Source organism: Danio rerio, chromosome 8 (assembly GCF_052040795.2).
Source record: "Danio rerio strain M-AB ecotype USA chromosome 8, GRCz13ab, whole genome shotgun sequence".
NCBI classification, from domain to species: domain Eukaryota; kingdom Metazoa; phylum Chordata; class Actinopteri; order Cypriniformes; family Danionidae; genus Danio; species Danio rerio.
The window spans coordinates 10612501-10624329 of NC_141028.1; the positions used below are offsets into that span (position 1 = coordinate 10612501).

The window sequence follows — 11829 nt, forward strand, 5'->3', positions numbered from 1 at the left end:
TTTGACTGAACATTTATTATTTATTTCTATAGCGCTTCATTTTCTCTCATCTTTTGTTTCTTTGACAGAATGTTTGTTCACTAAACTTATTGTATGTTCAAGCTATCATTCATTTGCTACATCATCATTTGTTTGATTGTTCATTCTGTCATCTATCAATTGTCTGTCAATCACGGTCCATCCATCAGTCAATCAATCGTTGCATCTATTTTTAATACATTTGATCAACCACTCTGTCTTTCTATGATTCAGTCGACCTTTCCATTTGATGTTCAATCTATCTGTTTCATACACCTGGTCGTGTGATTTGATCAATTGTTCTATTCTCAGTCGTTAGTTTGACCATTCATTACCTGCTTCCATCCACCTTTTTTATGCACATTTTGGAATATCGAGTAAAAAATTGAGAACAGAGTGCGATAAACATTCGATAAGAAAATGCTTATGAAGTACAATGGAAGCACATTTACCAAAAAAACAAACAAACAAAAAAAAACAGGAATGAGCATAAAAAAATCATACACTGAAAAAAAATGATTAATTGGATTTACTACATTTTTAAGGCAAGTGTGTCAGAGAGGGAGACGAGAACCAGAGATGTAAGTATATTCATTCATTCATTCATTCGTTCATTCATCCATTTTCTTTCGGCTTAGTCCTTAATCTGGGGTTGCCACAGCAGAATGAAATGCCAACTTAACCAGCATATGTTTTACACATGTTATATGGTTGAGGATGCTTTTCCAGCTATGACCCTATACTGGAAAACACCCATGCACACTCATACGCTACGGCCAATTTAGTTTATTCAATTCCCCTATAGCACATGTCTTTGGATTGTGGGGGAAACCCACGCCAACACGGGGAAAATATGCAAACTCCACACAGAAATGACCCAGCCGGGACTCAAACCAGCGACCTTCTTACTGTGAGATGACACTGAGCCACTGTGTCACGATGTAAGTATAACAGCAGTTTATTTTATGGATGACCGGGTAAACAGTACTCACGGTAACTGATGTGCAGGATGGTTATAGATGACCAGATGAATCAAGGAGGACTGGAGGAGTATACAGAGAAGCCAGGCACACGGATAATCTGGTATGGGGATCGATGACAACCAGAGGAGGGATCAGGAAAAAACATGCTAGGAAGGTGAGACACAGACACTGGAGATCACAGAAAGAGAGGTAAGTAGAGTATTTGAAACTATTAGGAGAGTGCAGTCCTTCGTGTATGCCAAGAGGCCGAACACTGAGTGAGGGTTCTTATGGTGCTGAAGTGATGAATGGGAATGACGTACAGGTTTACAGGTAACAGTAATTGGAGTGATTGGCAGAAGGGAGAATTTGGCCTGGCTTTGAAAAAGTGGTTGCAAACAATTTATATGGACTGAATTTAAATAAATAAAAGAAAATTCATTGATTTTCTTTTAGGCTTAATTACTTTATTAATATGGGGTCGCCACAACGAAATGAACCACCAACTTATTCAGCACATATTTTACGCAGCGAATGCCCTTTTAGCTGCAACCCATCACTGGGAAACACTCATGCACTTTTATTCAGACACATACACTACAGACAATTAGTTTATTCAATTGACCTATAGGACATGTGTTTGGACTTGTGAGGGAAACCGGAGCACCCATGTGAACGCAGTGAGAACATGCAAACTCCACACAGAAATGCCAACTGACCCAGCTGAGGCTTGAACCAGCAACTTTTTTGCTGTGAGGTGACGGCACTACCTACTGCGCCCCTGCGTCGCCTTAAACAAACTTTACATTTAGTAATTAATTCATTCATTTTCCTTCGGTTTAGTCCCTTTATTCCTCTGGGGTACCACAGTGGAATGAACCGCCAACTTATCCAGCATTTGTTTTACACAATGAATGCCCTTCCAGCTGCAACCCAGTTTTGGGAAACATCTATTCACACTCCTAATGAATTTACCTATAGCGCATGTCTATGGACTTGTGAGGAAAACCGGAGCACCCAGAGGAAACCCACATCAACACGGGAAGAAAATGCAAACTCCACACAGAAATGCCAACTGACCCAGCTGGGACTCAAACCAGCGACCGTCTTGGTGTGAGGCGACAGTGCCAACCACTGGATCACCATCCTACCCCAAATGTAATTATGTTCAACTTATTTTGTTTGTTTAAATTCACCCCATAAAAATTGTTTGCAACCACTTACCTTTAGAACAGTGGTTCTCAAACTTTTTTCATTAAGTACCACCTCAGGAAAAAATTGTCTCTCCAAGTACCACCAAAATTAGCAGTAGTGAAAAACAGTAGTGTAGTAGGCCCAGTAAAGCAGCTACAACTCTCACAGTTAAAAAAAACATGGCAGATTACCTCAGAAATATAGGCTATATGTCAGATTTGGCATATTATATACATAATTTTTGATAAATTTTGAAATGTGTGTAGCATGTACATGACATATTTCATTCCTCTGCGTAACACTAGAAGGAAGCCTGCGTACCACAGTTTGAGAACCACTGCTTTAGAACATGGAGTAAATCCAATAAATCTTTTTTTTCAGTGTTTAATAAAAATGAGTGTGATGGTATGGCAGTAATGGACAAATCAGTGGGCCTACTGCATTGCAAAACATCTGAAATGTTATTTGGTCATTTTAAAATGCCTCAGCGGAAGTGGTTCAGCATTATTACCCCAGAACTGTCTTGAGCATCTGCGCTCCCAAAGCTAAAAAACCACTGTGCGATCAGTGTTTCATTTTCATCATCTAATGCGCAAGCAGTTTAAGGCCCACAGTGGCTGTTCCTACTGCAAAAAATATTTTTTCTGTTTGATATTTGGCCCGTTTATTAGGAAGTGATGATTTTGTTCGCTTTGACTCTTTGGATGGAAGCGCTGCTTTATTCACAAATGTTTTATATGATATTCCAGTTTTGTGTAGAAGTCTAATTCAAGTCATTGCATGGAAACTAAGCTATTGTCTGTCGCCATCTAATTCGCTTGATACAAAACTAATTTCACCATCTAAACACAACCTGAAGAAACAGCACCTGATTCTGCAAAGAGATTAAAATATCCATCATTTAATCCCTCTGCGTTATCATTGTGTTTCGTCTACATTTTCTATGACACAAGTAATTTATTATATAAGATGTACAATATTTATCATATATGAAAAAGGCCCACAGTGGCTTCTCCTTTCCTTTTTGATATTTGGCTCCAGTTTATCAGGAATTGAAGATTTTGATCAATTTAACTATTTGGATTGAATTGGTTTTATGCCATATTCCAGCTTTGCATAGAAGTCTAATTCCCATGTTTGCATGGAAGCGTAGCTATTGTCTGTCAGCATCTAATTTGCTTGATACGAAAATAATTCCACCATCTGAACACAAACAGCCTGAAGAAACAGCACCTGATTGAGCAAAGAGACCAGAATATCCATAAATCCCTCTTGTGTTTTTTCTCAACTGTGAAAACTGCATGAAATCATACACACCTCTTCCTGGTGGAGGAATGTGAAAATTAGCACACGCTCGCGCACACACACACACACACACACACACACAATAAATCCAAAAGCGAATCCCTGAGGGACTTGGTTTAGTATGTCATCCCTCCTGCGGGACAGCAGGCCTCGGGGACGAGAGAACATATATTAATTAAAGGCAGACTGAGGCGCACAACACGCTGATTAACCAAACCCCACAATGCTGCTCAAACTCACTTTCATTTGCCCCGAAAAAGCAAACAGAAAGAATGATGAAAGCGCCAGGCTTCTTTTAACGTGTTGACTGTGTCGGCGCCGTGAGCTACAGAGAGACAGCGAAGGAAAGAACTGTTGATATTATGTAGAGATGTAGACCAGACAAACCTGGAATAACCTTAGGAAGACGTTGCATGCTTTACAAAGTTTGGCAGGCACAACTTTTAGTTCATGAACCGTGCCTTTGTTTAGGAGAACAGCTTACTTTTATTTGTGTGTGTGTGTAATAGGACATTCGTTATACCACATATGTTATAACTTAACCTTCTATGTCTAGTTTGTGTGTTTTGTATAAATCAGGAGTTGATTCAATCAATATTTTACCACAAGTATTTTAGAGAACGGATTAGCAATGCAATAAGAGATCAGATCAGGCGGGAATTACAGTATCATTTCTGTGGTATTTCAAGTACAGAGAAGGGGGATTTAGATTGATTTGAGGGCGGGTGGGGTGTAACTAAAAAGTGTTGGGTTATTTAAACCCAATTTTTGGGTAAAATGTGGACAAAATCAACTGCTGTTGTTTTCATTAGTATTATTACATTTATAGGACCAAGCTTTAACTCATTGTTTGGGTTTGTCTATATTTAACCCACTTTGGGTTAAAATAACTCAGCATTTTTTAACATTTGCAAATCAATTAGTAAGAATGGTTTAGGACTTCCGATTTATTTGGCAATGGGGAAATGAAATAACAAACAGCAAAAAGTGGACAAATATACTTGCTGTACAAGTGTGTTTGTGACTATGCATAAAAATAATACAATAAGAAAATTCTAGTTTACAACATCAGTCAGCATGATGAGCTGTTATTACAGCATGTTTCATTTTTTAATTGCAGGTTGGAAATATAATAATCTTTAAATATTTTACAGGGGACAAACGCACAGCAATATCACATGGAAAAACAACAAGACAAAGTTCAGCACATTTTATCATCCATAAAAGAAAGAGAAAAAAATGTTGTACAATGGATTCAAGAGTGTTGAAGATTTTCAAAGGTTTGAACATATCCTTAAAATATAGAGAGAGCAAAGTCAAATCAATTGAGAACATTCCAACATTAGGTTTACAATAAATAGTTCTGACATTTGAAGATTAATTTAACCCAGAAGGCATATCAATAATACGGTATAATCAAGAATGCTACCTTTATAATTAAAATCTAAAACAAAAACAATAGATTCTAGTCATTTCAATAATAAAAAAAAAATCTAAATAATAACTTCTGACCAAGAGAAGATCAATGGAAGGGAGGGAGACCAGAAGTCGCATCACAAATTCATTACAGTGAGTCAAATAAAGGTGAAGAACCAGAATCAAATTATTTTCTTTATAAATCTAAATCAACAAAGCCGAGGCTGTAGAATGAGTGATATCTTTGAGCATCAGGCGTTGTTATTGTCCTGGAGCTGGGGGCGCAGCTGCAGATGGTGCTTTCCAGACCCGAGTGTCGGGTCGCTGCTTTTTTTATTGCGCCGAATGGACTGGAGTCTCTGCGCGCTGCAGGTTTGCTTTAATTGCAGCTCACCCGAGGTCTCGCAGATGAAGATATTTAGTAAGGCTCATTAACTCCCAATTAACTCTCCGTTTACGGCACCACCTGTAAGCACTTTCGCTTTATGTCTGTTCAACACGGATGCAACAATCCTCATGTAGATTAAATGAGCGCTCTGAGTCAAAGTTTAAAATAAAAAGTATTAAACCGCATATCTGTGAGTGAATACTGTACACTGTTTATTTTGCACATTGATCCATGATTTGCACATCTCATCTGTTCACAGCTCATCAGAACGTGAGATTCAGAAAAGACGGATTATAACTAATCTGCGCCACCCAAAGAGGCATAAGGTCTGTTCAACTGTATCTTTTGTTAGATTATCGTTTATATTGTGATCGATTTCTGATGAAGTAACAAACACACAAAATTGTTGAATAAGTGTTTAAAGGGCACCTAGGTTACCCCTTTTTTCAGATTTATTTTGAATCTTTTGTGTCTCCAGAATGTGTCTGTAAAGTTTCATCTTAAAACACCCATCAGATTTTTTTATTATACCTTTTATAAAATTCTATTTTATACATTTTTGCGCTGGGTGGCAGTTTTGTTGTACTGCGCCTTTAAGGCTAGTCGTCCCCGCCCACCGTTCTAAGGGCCTTAGGCGTACTCACACTAGGTACAGTTGCCTCGAACCGGGCCAAAGCACGCTTGTCCCCACTCCCGTCTCCCCCGACGGCCCGCACTCACACCATATCGGGCCTCGGCACGCTTACGTCATTCTTTACGTCATCGCTGCTGCTCTGTTCAGTGAAGCGCTCTCTATGGCAAGCCTTTTTAGCATTTAAATCTTTGTTCTGACTCCATAAATATATTTAGAGATATCTCTAATTATATTTTGACTAGTCATAATTATAATTCCACTACTTAGAATGACAATTAGAGATATCTGCAATTACAATTGTACTAGTACGAAATCAGATTGGAGATATCTGCAAATATATTATGACTAGTCATATTCCTCCATTGACTTCCATTGAAAAATATTTGCAGATATCTCTAAATGAGTTTTGACTAGTCACAATTGTAATTAGAGATATCTCCAAAATGAATTTTGACTAGTAACAATTGTAATTAGAGATATCTCTGAGTTTTTACTAGTCATAATACATTTGGAGATATCTTTAATTCGTCATATTTAGAGACATTTACAAATATATTTGAAGATCTCTAATTAATTTACTAATAGTCGAATTACAGTTGTAGATATCTTGAATTGGATTTTTGACTAGTCAAAATTCATTTGGAGATATCTCTAATTACAATTGTTACTAGTCAAAATTCATTTGGAGATATCTCTAATTACAATTGTGACTAGTCAAAACTCATTTAGAGATATCTGCAAATATTTTTCAATGGAAGTCAATGGAGGAATATGACTAGTCAGTCATAATATATTTGCAGATATCTCCAATCTGACTAGTCGAATTATAATTATGACTAGTCAAAATATAATTAGAGATATCTCTAAATATATTTATGGATAGTCAGAACAAGGTTTAAATGCTAAAATGGCTTGCCATACGCTCTCACCCAGTAGCACAGTGGAGATTTCTCTAGTTATATCGTTTCAGTCGTTTGTTACGCAGTGATATGCAGTCAAATATTTCGCCAAACAGTCCTTAGGGATGCGGTGACACGCAGTCAGATATTTCACCGGACAGATCCGCCACTTTTGGCGCTGATAAACAATCATTAAGCTCTCGTTCTGCAGGAATGAGGAGGTCTGCTGAAGGTGCAGCTGTCATGCTGTGAGGAGTTCTCGTCTTTAATAAACTACGGCAGTTTGCGTTCATTGAACAGTAAGAATGATTAATAAATCCATATGAAACAGTCCCTTAAAAGTCACGTCTCGCTTTCAGTTTCGGGCTTTGGCGCGTTTTGCAATCACACACAAGCGTACCGCGCCAAAGCCCAAGTGTACCGCGCTCAGGCACACCTCTTCCAACCGGGCCAGGGCCGGCCAAGTGAACCGTGCTTGAGCCCGATTCAGCACACTCACACTTCTCAAACGACCCGGGAAACGGGCCTGGGCACGGTACGGATGGCATAGTGTGAGTAGGCCCTTAATCTCCTCCCTTGGCTGCTTCAGACAACAAACAGACATAAAGGAAGCAGCTCTCATGTAGTGTTTGTGAGAAATACTGCAGTAAGAACTTTACCAATGAGTATTTGATACATTTGCTGTGTTAAGTTAAAACGATGAGTTACACACAATGTTGTTAAAGTTCACGTGCGCACACACACATACCCAACACGGACACGATACGCACATACATACAGACAGTGCGCGTTTAGCTCTGCATGCAAATGTGACGGGATACAGGTTAATCTCCCCTGCTGTATGGATATCTGTTATGTTAATGTACAAAGTAAACCTGATTTAACGTTCACAAACCAGGATTGAAGTGTCTACTTTCATAATTGTTTTGACATGTGGCTGTGTTGATGAAGTAAAGCTGAAGTAAATCGTTGTAATTCATTACACGCATGCACTTTTTATACTTGTGAAACTCACTCTTGATCACATTTGATGACGATTGATGATCCTAGCAAACTGAACAGACCTTTTATTCCCGGTTGCTTTGCGCTCGTCTTCTTTTGTTGATATTATACATGTGACTACCGGGACATGTTAATACGCGCAGCTGTCAATCAATTCGGAGGGCGGGGGGACCGGACTCCTACGTCAAGTCGGTCTGAAAACCACTCCAATTGGTCCAACATTTTAATGTTGTTAAATTGAAAAAAAGGACTGGGTGTGTTTATATCACCCCAATATGACCGCCTATACACTATATCTACACATATGTCTGTCCAAACAGCTTGAAAAGTCGATTTTTCACCATAGGTGCCCTTTTATGCACATTTATGCCCCATGTCATATCACTCTGCTCTTACTATGATTTTTCTAGAGTTAAAGAACAACAGTACATTTCATAATTTCTCAATCAAACCTTTAAATTCTACAAAAGATTCAGTCCCAGTTTACTGTATATTAAAGGGCACCTATGGTAAAAAATCTACTTTTCAAGCTGTTTGGACAGATCTGTGTGTTGGTATAGTGTATAGACCGTCATACTGGGGTGATATAAACACACCCAGTCCTTTTTTTTCAATTTAACTACAAAAAAAAGGGTCGGCCAATTGGAGCTGTTTTCAAATCGATCGCACCATTACGTAGGTGTGCGATCCCCCCGCCCACCGAATTGATTGACAGCTGCGCGCATTAACATGTTCCGGTAGTCACGTGTATATGTCAACAAGACCAGGCAGACATACGCAAAGCAACCGGGTATAAAAGTTCTGTTCGCTAGGATCAGCAATCATCATCAAATGTGATTAAGAGTAAGTTTCACATGTTTAAAGTGTTTTAAAACAGAATATGTGTGTAATTAATTACAGTGTTTTACTTCAGCTTTACTTCATCAGCACAGCCGCGTGTCAGAACAATTATAAAAGACGACGCTTCAATCCCGGTTTGTGGAAGTTAAATCAGGTTTATTTTGTACATTAGCATAACAGATATCCACACAGTACTTGAGGTTAGGCTTAGCTAAGCTAAGCTCGCTCTGTCTGTCTGCCTACCTGCCTGCGCGTGTGTGTGCGTGTGCGTGCGTGCGTGTGTGTGTGTGTATGTGTGTATGTGCGCGCGCGTGCGTTAACTTAGTAACGATATTGTGTGTGACTCATCAATGCAACTTCACAATACTGATTAGTAAAGGTTAGTTCTTACTGTAGCGCTACGTGAGAACTTCTTCCTTTAAGTCTGTCTGTTGTCTGACGCAGCTGAGGGAGGAGGCATGTAGAAATAGTAGGCAGGCAGAACTCGGCTTAAAGGCGCAGTACGACAAAACCACCCCCTGCTGGAAATCAGTATAAAACAGCATCTTGTAAAAGGTATAATGAAAAATCTGATGGGTATTTTGATCTGAAACTTTATATACACTTTCTAGAGACGCAAAAGACTTATATTAAATCTGAAAAAAGGGGTAACCTAGGTGCCCTTTAAGTGGCCTTAACTACTTTTAACTTATATCGGTATATAAATACAATGTACTTAATGTGTTCATAATTTATTGCAGAACACTTCTGGTGCTCTGTAGTACATTGTTACCAATGATTAATTTCAGTGGAAGTGCATATTAGTTAAGGCCACCTAATATAAAGTGCGACCAAAGATTCTTTAAAGTGGCAAAATGTTTTTCACACTAAGAATAAAATGATTTTTTTTAGGAACTGTTGACTAAAAGGATCTTAAATGTATTTCTTTCTTTCTATGGCATGACTTATATTGAATCTTCATTTTTATTAATCTGAGTGTTTTCCAAGTAGCAGGAAATTTAAACCTCATACTCTCTCTGGAACGCGGTTTATTTTAATACCCTGTTCATTATATCAGCTGGAAGTCATGAGGACACAAGCACCAAATTCACAAAAAAATATATCAATCGTTACATAATCACCGGCCACTTTTTTTACGTACACCTGTCCAACTGCTCCTTAACGCAAATTTCTAATCAGCCAATCACATGGCAGCAACTCAATACATTTAGGCATGTAGATATGGTCAAGGTGAACTGCTGCAGTTCAAACCGAGCATCAGAATGGAGACGAAAGGTGATTTAAGTGACTTGGAACGTGGCATGGTTGTTGGTGCCAGATTGGCTGGTCTGAGTATTTCAGAAACTGCTGATCTACTGGGATTTTCACGCACAACCATCTCTAGGGTTTACAGAGAATGGTCCGAAAAAGAGAAAATATCCAGTAAGCGGCAGTTCTGTGAGTGCAAATGCCTTGTTGATGCCAGAGGTCAGAGGAGAATGGCCAGACTGGTTTCAGCTGATAACAACTCATTACAACCGAGGTATGGACGTCCAACCTTGAAGTGGATGGGCTACAGCAGCAGAAGACCACACCGGGTGCCACTCCTGTTAGCTAAAAACAGGAAACAGAGGCTACAATTGGCACAGGCTCACCAAAATTGGACCATAGAAGTTTGGAAAAGCATTGCCTTGTCTGATGAGTCTCAATTTCTGCTGCCAAGTTTGGATGGTAGGGAATTTGACAGCAACTATATGAAAGCATGGATCCATCTTGCCTTGTATCAACAGTTCAGGCTGGTGGTGGTGGTGTAATTGTGTGTAATATTTTCTTTCACACTCTGGGTCCATTAGTACCAATTGAGCATCGTGTCAACGCCACAGCCTACCTAAATATTGTTGCTGACCATGTCCATCCCTTTATGACCACAGTGTACCCATCTTCTGATGGCTACTTCCAGCAGGATAACACTTCATGTCATAAAGCGCGAATCATATCAGAATGGTTTCTTGAGCATGACAATGAGTTCACTGTACTCAAATGGCCTCCACAGTCGCTAGAGGTCAATCCAATAGAGCACCTTTGCATGTGGTGTAATGGAAGATTTGCATCATGGATGTGCAGCAGACAAATCTGCAGCAACTACGTGATGGATATCATGTCAATATGGAGCAAAATCTCTGAGGAATATTTCCAGTACTTTGTTGAATCTATGCCAGATTAAGGCAGTTCTGAAGGTAAAAGGGGGTGCAACCTTGTAGTAGAAGGTGTACCTAATAAAGTGGCCAGTGAGTGTGTATATCAATTTGAAATCTCTGGATATTGTTCATAGTGTAATAATTAAACTGTCATTTTCAGGGCAGGTCTCTGAATAGGCCCGAGACAGCACGGTTAATTAGTGTCTGAATATCACTTCTCAAAGAGGTAAAACACCCCTGTTCTGCAGTAATATTTTTGTGTGCTGCTTATACAATAACCTTTTTCTCTGTATTATAAAAGCAGAGAGAATAGAGGAGGGGAAAATCCAGCTGCTTTAAGAAAAAAAGAGAAGATCTTATTGAAAAATTCATAATAACTCAGAATAGAAGCTTGCCTGCATGTGATTGTGCTTCAGATGCCTTTCAAGCTCGACACAAACCCGAGTCCTGCAGTGATCCTGCTTTCTTGCTCTCTTTCTCTCTCATGGGCTGCTTTCTCCTCGCTCCAGCGCTCCTGTGTCCTTTAGCATATAGTGAATTACAATGACCTATTTTGTCAATGTCGAGCCCTAACGAGGCAGCGAGAACAGGCGGTGTGCGGCGCTATGACAGTCATTAGAAGCCATGACTGCAGCGAGGTCTCATAAACGCATGCAAACATCTTCACATAAATAACTGCACTGCATTTACCACAAGAATGAGACGAGATGCTGGAAATATCATAGCAATATGCATAGGCGTCATATGTGCGTTTGATTGTGCGGAGGCTTTATTGGGCTGAGGTTATTTGCTTTGTTAGCGTAAAATAGATTCAAATTTGACCCTTTCGCTTCGCTTGTAATGCAGAGGCGTGAAGGAACAAATTACAAATACTTAAAATGTTGTAATTAAGTAGTTTTTCTCAGGAATTGTAATTTTAGTAAAAGTAGTTTTAAAAAATGTGTGCTTTTTCTTTCCTTTGAGTTCATTTTTTGTGGTGTATTAGTACTTTTAC

The 11829-nt window shown here is 39.1% G+C and overlaps 1 pseudogene across 1 annotated transcript in view; it reads left to right on the forward strand.

Moving 5' to 3' along the window:
• The window catches only part of LOC147842570 (uncharacterized), a 1801-nt pseudogene extending 1570 nt beyond the window's left edge, over window positions 1-231 (forward strand). The window contains exon 1 of the transcript XR_015497557.1: window positions 1-231. This exon is cut by the window's left edge and continues 1570 nt beyond it. The product of XR_015497557.1 is annotated as an uncharacterized LOC147842570 (transcript).
• Window positions 232-11829: the final 11598 nt, after the last annotated feature.